This window comes from Camelus dromedarius, chromosome 16 (genome assembly GCF_036321535.1).
Source record: "Camelus dromedarius isolate mCamDro1 chromosome 16, mCamDro1.pat, whole genome shotgun sequence".
In the NCBI taxonomy this organism is placed as follows: domain Eukaryota; kingdom Metazoa; phylum Chordata; class Mammalia; order Artiodactyla; family Camelidae; genus Camelus; species Camelus dromedarius.
Genome location: NC_087451.1, coordinates 29647929 through 29656068, shown reverse-complemented (window position 1 = coordinate 29656068; position 8140 = coordinate 29647929). Strand labels below are relative to the sequence as shown.

General features: G+C 47.2%; 1 long non-coding RNA gene across 1 annotated transcript in view; it reads right to left on the bottom strand.

Moving 5' to 3' along the window:
• The window catches only part of LOC105105798 (uncharacterized), a 45613-nt gene that overhangs the window by 26509 nt on the left and 10964 nt on the right, over window positions 1-8140 (bottom strand). The window contains exon 2 of the long non-coding RNA XR_010384538.1: window positions 4761-4872. This is a non-coding gene — a long non-coding RNA (uncharacterized LOC105105798). The remainder of the gene's footprint in view (window positions 1-4760; window positions 4873-8140) is intronic.

The following is an 8140-nucleotide window of genomic DNA, read 5'->3' as shown; positions in this document are numbered from 1 at the left end:
GTAGGAACTGAAAAAAAATGATGCTTTCTTGCCCAAATTATGAAAAACCAGAGGGTTACAGAACATAAATAAAACAAGATGCTTCCACATGCAAAACAGTAGAGTTGGCTCCCTACCGCACGCCGTACCTAAAAAGTAACTCCAAGTGGACCAAAGATCTAAATGTGAGAGCTGAAAGTATAAAATTCTTAGGGGAAAAAACAACCTAGGTGTAAATCACCATGACCTTGTATGAGGCAATAGCTTTTAACATATGACACCATCAACACACAAGTAACTAAAGGAAAGACTGACAGACCGGACATCAACAAAATGTAAAATTCTGTGCATCAAAGGACACTGTTAAGAAAATGAAAAAACAACACAGAATGGGAGAAAATATCTGCAAATTGTGTATCTGACAAGGGACTTGAATCTGGAATATATAAAGAACTCTTGCAACCCAATAATAAAAAGACAAATAACCCAGTGAAAAACGGGCAAAGGGTCTCAATAAACATTTCTCCAAAGAGGATACACCAGTGACCAGTAAGCACAGGAAAAGACGCTCAGCATCATTAGTCACCAGGAAAACGCGAGTCCACACCACGGTGAGTTACAACTTCACAACCAGCAGGATGGCTGTAATCAGAATGGCGAGTGTTGGCAGGAACGTGGGGAAATGAGCTCTCACACATCACTGGTGGGAATGTGAAATGGTGCAGCTGCTTTGGAAAACGGTCTGGCGCTTCCTCAAAACGTTAAACACAGTGCTACAAACAACCTCGCAGTCCCACTTCTAGGTATATACTCAAAAGCAATGAAAATATTTATCGACACAAAAACTTGGGGATGAATGTTCATAGCAGCATTATTCACAATAAACAAAAAAAGTGGAAACAATCCAAATGCCCATCAGCTGATGAACAGATAAATAAAATGTGGCATATCCATTCAACGGAACAGTATGCAGCAATGAAAAGGAACGAGGCACTGATACAGGCTACCACAGGGATAAACTTCAAAAACACTATGCTCAGCGTAAGAAGCCAGGCATGCAAGACCACCTGTTGTATGATTCCATTCATGTGAAATGTCCCGAATAGGCAAATCCATAGAGACAGAAAGTAGGTTAGAGGTTTCCAGGGGCTGGAGGTGGGCGAACGGGGCGTGACTGCTAACAGGTATGAAATTTCTTTTTGGAGTGATGTTGATGTTCTAACATTGATAGCAGTCTTGGTTGTGCAACTGTGCACATACTACAAACAGCTGAATTGTACACTTTAAATGGGTGAATTGACTAGTACATAAGTTATATCTCCATAAAGTAGTTACAGAAAACAAACAAAATACACACAAACACCCCCCAGAACGCCTTGCCCATCTCTGTTGAGGTCTGGGAAGACCTGTAGCGCCAGAGGTATAACCCGCAGCGCCAAGCTCATTCCTCCGGGCTGCACCTAGCATGGGGCTAGGGGTCCAGGGTCCAGTGAGGTGGGATGGGAGTGTCAGGGTGAGAGCTTCCAAGAGCATTATGCATTACTGAACAAACATTTTGGAATCAACTGATGGATGAGATCACGCAAACACAGGAGGCTGACTCCGGTGCCTAGGGAAGCATTCCAGAAGGAACAGCTAACGAAGGCCCATGCCTTCCTCTCTGAAGTCCCCACACAGCTGGAGTAGGGGTTGGAAAGGCACGGTGACCTCAAATGCCCCAACCTCAACTGGCCCTGGTAACTGGCTCCTCCCAGGCCCAAATGGAGCAGAGCCCTTTTCTTGATGCAGATGGCCAGGCGAGGACAAGGCATTTCCACTTTAGAGACTGTCACAAATAAGATTAGCAGTCTTCACCCTCTGGAAAATTTGAACACATCCCTGTCTAAAAGATAGAGCAAATGTTCCAGCTGCTCAGTGGAGACGGTCACGCAGTCGGTTGTCCGTTCAGCGGGAGATCCCACCTCCTAAATAATGCCCAGCAAGCACGTGTTACCCGCGCACCCACGGGAAAGCGCTCACCGCAGAAAGACCACAGCCACACGGCAAAATAACCGTGCTTGCTACACTTGAGGAGACAAAAGGCGAGACTGAGGATTGTGGCCAAGGACTTGAAACCAATAAGAATCACAAAGAACCAGGTGGAGACTCTGGAAGCGGAAGTTGAAACAGGTGAGACGAAGAACCCGGTGGATGAGGGTCCCAGCATGTCACACAGAACCGAAGACGGAAATCCGCGAGGCAGAGGTAAATCAGAAAATACCCAGAAGGAAGCATGGAGAGACAAGAAGATGGAAACACAGAAGAGAGGACCTACCTGTACAGCGGTGACAGCGAGGGAGGCCCCCCCCCACCCCGAGACCTAGGCTCGGAAGTCACACTGCAGCCACGTGGGCCGCGCCCCACCCGGCAGCCCGAGGAGGGAGGGGTAGCAGACTCTGCCTCTTGTTGGGAGGAGCTAAAAATAATTTGCAGCCATATCTAATCCACCACACACGCCACTTACAAAACGTCACTTACCACGGGGTAAGTCTAACAGAAGGTGTGTAGGACCTCTACAGAGGGAACTGTAAAACATCATGAAAAAAATAAACTTTAAATCTATGGGCGGTATGTTGGTTCCTGCCCTCTGAGAAGCAGACGCCAAGGCAGGACGGGAAATTCAGGAGATCTGTAATTCTACAAGGTTATAACTCAGGCACGGCCAGATGGAAGAGGGACACAGGGCAACAGGGAAGGGGCTGGGTGCTTCCCTGCTCCCTGGGGAGTGGGCCACCCTCCTGGCACCTCCAGGAGTTCATCAGGCCGGAAGCTCTCCACAGTCTACAGACCAGGGGGTTTTAAGGAGGCTTCATTACGCTGATAGGCAATCGGTGACTGATCCAGTCTGCAGTCCCTCTCCCCTCCCCGGAGGTAAGGGTGTGTATGTGAAGGTGCCAACTCTCTCAACAAGGTTGGTTCCCTGGCAACCAGCCTCCATCCTCAGGGGCTTTCCCAAAGTTACCTCATTACCACAAACTCTGATGTGGTTGAAAGGAACTTGTTACAAATAACAAAAGACAACTTTATGGCTCTTAGCACTTAGGAAATTCCAAGGGTTTTAGGAGCTCTCTGACAGAAATGAGGAGCAAATATACATTTCTTATTATAAATCACAATATCATAGAGCCCAAGGCAGACTCAAGCAGGCGTGGACACCTGATTTTTCCAGAAAGGAGAACTTCACAGCATGGAGCAAAGGACAGTCTTTCCAAAAATCATGAGTGACTGAGGGTCCCTATGATAAAAAATAAACCGCATGTATAAAATAGATAAACAACAAGGACCTGCTGTACAGCACAGGGAACTATACCTTGTAATAACCTATAATGGAAAAGAATCTGAAAAAGATTTTATATGTATAGAGAACTGAATCACTTTGCTGTGCACCTAAAACTAATACAACATTGTCAATCAACTATACTTCAGTTAAAAAAAGTAATAAAATACAATAAAACTTGACCTCTTTCCTCACACTATAAACAAGAATAATTCCAGGTGGCCTGTAGATCTGAAGGGGAAAGGCAGAACAAAAAGCTTCTAGAACACAACAGAGGACAGAGTAGTCCATAACCCCATGAGGCTGGGGCAGGGAATCACATTTTGAAAAAGACACCAAAGTACTAATCATAACAGAAAAGTCTGATGAATTCTATTGCAACAAAATTAAGGACTGTTTTGGATGAGTTAGTGAGGAACTAACAGAAATCACGAAGGGTTTAGAACGTTCTGGAAGTGAAAGCTGTGGCATATGAAAATTTGTGGGCTACAGGGGAGTCAGTCTCAGAGGGAAATAGATCCCCTCAGCTGCACTCATACAAAAACAAGAAAGATTTAGAAATAAGTGAACCACGCTGCCCACTTTGGAAGCCAGCAAAAGAGCAACAAAATACATCCAAAGAAAATAACAGGAAAGAAAATAAAAGCAGAGATGAGTGAGACAGAACGCAAACAAAACAACAGAATGAAATGAAGAGCTTGTGTCTGGAAAGCGCTGACAGAATAGGCCTTCAAAAAAAAAAAAAACAGCATCAAGAAAAAAAAGAAAGACACAAAATAAACAACATCAGAATTAAAGAGCATAACCAGGAGATTTAAAAATACGATCAGAAGCGACTTAATAGCCCACATTTGAAAACCTTGATGAAATGGACACTTTCATAAGAAAACACTTTAGTAGCATAAAATTGGCCCAGGAAGAAAGAGAAAAATCTGAATAGGTCAATGACCCAAAAGAAAGCTGAAATATTAAAGACTACCCTCAAAAGGCATCTGGAAGTTGTAGACACAAAAAACAAAGAACTAAACTTGGTAATTATTAACTAAAAATGCTGGACAGCATCTTCGTGACCTTGAAGTCGGGACAGCCTTCCCAAACAGGAGAAAACAGCGAAGCCGTAAAGGATGATATTAATAAATCTAACCGTACGGAAATCTAAAAGACAAGGAATCTTAACAGAGTTCAAGTGGACAAACATTTGTTCCATTTACATATATAAGAGGCAAAATGCTCGTGTGCAGAAAATGCATGACTCTTACACACCAGGAAGAAAAGACACCGCAGTAGAAATAGGTCAAGACCCCCAACAGGACTGACACAGAAGAAATAATTCACTTCCAAACGGCTGGCCAACACTAACACCACTAAAGCTTCCATTTCAGACAACAGCGAGATACCTATGGGCGAACGCCAGGTGAGCAAAAGCCTTGGAGTTTGATAGTGTCAGTGGGTAACCTGTACTTACCCCTCGCTGGGCAGGTTGTCGGTGGCGGAGCCCCTCCGGGTGGCAGCTTGCTAGTGACTTAAAACCAAAAATGTGCGTGCTGTTACTATTAGCAACTCTAATCCTGTTTTATCTGAAAAAGAACAAAATACACAAAACAAAACATACGTTATGCTCCAAAAGGTCTATACAAAGTTGTTCATTTTAACATTCAAAAGATCATAGCAAACGAGTGTTTCGTATTTAAATGCCCACCGACAGGTAGATAGACTGATGGGTCAACATGAGAGTCTATTAAATTACAGTCAAAACGAACAAATGAGAGCTATTTAAATCAAGGCGGCTTGATTTCAGAAATACTGCCGAGGGAAAAAAGCAAGACCCAGAATGATGTGTAGAACATGACACCATTTTTATAAAACACAATGTTAAAATACCTTGTATAATGCTCTTTAATAAACAATACATAAAACACAAACAACATCATACAGTTCCAGACACATATCTGTGTGCAAATGTCTTCTGGGACACCTGGAAGGATGCAGGCCAAACCCATGCAGTTGGTGGAATACTGAGGAGTCTCTGGAGGACAGCGGAGGCAAGGAAACCAAGATGGGGGTGGGTTAAAGGGAACATTAATTTCATCTGCAGCGCTTTAAATTTTTAAATGGAGAAAAATAAAGGAGGCACCTGTGCAATTAGAACAACACAGGGGTCCGGCAAGGGCAGGAGTCCCAGGTCTGCCTTCTGACTGTCGCGGGGTGTGGGGTGATGGGGGCAGGTGCACAGGCAGGCAGGCTGTGTTCTGGGAGGGGTTTGTTATTCCTCCTGCAGGATATTTGACCAGGTGCCTGGGCACAGCCTCACGTGGGTGTGAAGGTGAGGCGGGCCGCTGGAGTCACTGGCCAGCCCCAGCCTTCTTCCATTTGGTAAGCCTTTGCTGAGCACCTAGGAGAACGCTATAAAAGGGAGCACACTGGGCTGCACCGTGCAAGCCTACAAGCCTTGTGCTCACCCAGCTCCAGACCCAAGAAAGTGCCCGGAGGCAGAGACAGAAACATCAGCGGTTTACAGCTTACACGTCTGAAGCAAGGTCCAGGACATGGCGGCGGCCTTGGCTCCCGGGCGGGAGGGGTGGTTACCAGTTACAGGCAAAACTGACATCAGGTGGGCTCATCAGTTACCAGGGAAACCAGGAGTCACACCCCGCACCGCCCCTTTGATAAGCTATCAAGGCACAGGTGTTCTGATCTAAAGGTTACTAAATCACTAAGCTGGGATCTGGGGCAAGTTTGCAGGAAGGTCAGTGAGGTGAGCAGGGTGGAGGTGAAGCGGGCACTGGTCGAGCAGGGGGGATACAGAAAGCAAGAGGACAGCCATCCTGGGAGGAAGGGACATCAGGGACAATTAGTTGCTGTCACACCCTTCAGCATATTACCAAGCCTGTGGAGCAGATGTCGTCCACTCACCTGGTTCTAGCTTCCGGCGCCAGGACATTGTGGAGGCCGGAAGGGAGAGGGTGGAGGAAGCAAAGCAGGCAGGGGTGAGCCTGGCTGAGGGGCAGATGCGGTGGCCAGTGCAGGACACACGAGGCCACCCGCAGCACCAAGCTGGTGGCACAGTTGGTCAGGTAGGGGAGGTCTCTGGGTTCTGCTGCCCCGAGCCAACCCGCTTCCTGTGCTGGTGCGGACGGAGCCAGGAGGTGTTGGCCGGGCCCCGGAGCAGTTCAAGGTGGCTCTGCGGCAAGTCTGCAACGCAGATTCACAGGTGGGGCTGGCAGATTTAGCCAGCTCAGGATGCCAGTTCATTTTGAATTTCAGATAAATGAGAAATACTTTTTCTGTATAAGCATGTCCGTTTCCATTCGCTGTTTATCTGGGATTCAAATTGAATTGAGTGTCCTGGACTTTATCTGGAAACCATACAAGGTGAGGGTTTTACGGGGCCTTGCCAGGCTGTGGAGAGTTCTGGAGCCCCAGCGGGGACCGATGTGAGCTTAAGGCAAATATGAGGCCATGCAGGCTCGTTCTGGTCCAGGACAGAGATCTTGAGACCAGGAGCCACAGGGGTCTGCAGGGCAGGCAGCAAAGCAGAGGCCTAGGCGGAGGCCACAGACCCGACTCTTCACTGCCCTGGGTGGGGGGTGGACAGTGACTTAAACTGCCCTGCACACTGCCCCTCCTCCCCAACGACCAGAAGCCAATGCAGCGGAGAGGAGCAGAGAAGGGAGGCCCAGGCGTATTTTTTTCCCCAGAGACTGAGCTTTCCCCAAGATCCGTTTAAAGAATCTCTAAGAAGTATGTTTTAGTTCTGACAGTTTATTTTTACTGCTAAGCTGCACGTAAGCCCTAGGGAACACCTGGTTACATGCAGACCCCGCATCTTCCATGCTCATCGGGGCACAGCCAGAGTGGCTTGTGACCCTGTTCCCCCTGCTCACAGTAGACATCCCGGGGCTTTGCCGTCTCCGTTCTCCCTGTGGATCGCTGTCTCCTGTCCCTGAGTGGCCTGCCCTCCAAGCAGCATGGCTGGGATCCATATTCCACAGCCTAGACATCTTCCCCACTCTCGGGGTTTATGGAAGCTTGGGGCCTCATAAAGTTCAAAGTCTGCAGCAACAATAAAGAAGCTTGGCTTGGGCCACAGGGCACTCCCAGCCACACAAAGGGGTGTTGCAGGCTGGCAGAGGAGAACCCCAGGCTGGCCCAAGCAGCCCTGTGGGGCCCTGCCTCGCGTCCAGCCTCCCAGGCCCTTCTCTTCATACCCACTGGGAACCCCTCTGGGCTCAAGATGCGGGGGAATTGACATCTCTGGGTTGTGTGCTTGGGGGCCCTGCAGACTTGGGGGTGAAGACAAAAATGTGTGCTTCAGTGGAAACTGTTGTTTACACACTGCACTTCCTTGCGGTTATCTGGGTCTACCTTTTTTTAAGTTGAGGTAGAACCGATGTACAGTATTACGTAAGTCTCAGGTGTACAGCACGGTGATGCACAACTTTTAAAGGTTATATCCCTTTTATGTTATTATAAAATATTGGCTGTATTCCCTGGGTTGTACAATATGCCCTTGTAGCTTATTTATTTTATACAAAGTAGTTTGTACCTCTCAATCTGATTCTAGCCTTTTATCGGCTCTTTCACAAGCTGCAAGCTGTCCTGTCCAAGAGGCTCAGTGATTTTACCCGCCCCCAACCCCGCCGCGGGAGAACTCATTCTGCCTCTTTTCACATCCTCATTTCAATATTCCTGATCAAGTTCCTGATTCTCTTTTGAACTGGTTGTAACAGTGGTCTGCTTCCTTCTCTGATGAGCAAGTAGAGCAAAGTCTTTAACACTTGTCCATATTTATACCTGAATGAGAACTATGATTTCACCTACTTCCGGAAACTGTCTCTGAACAGG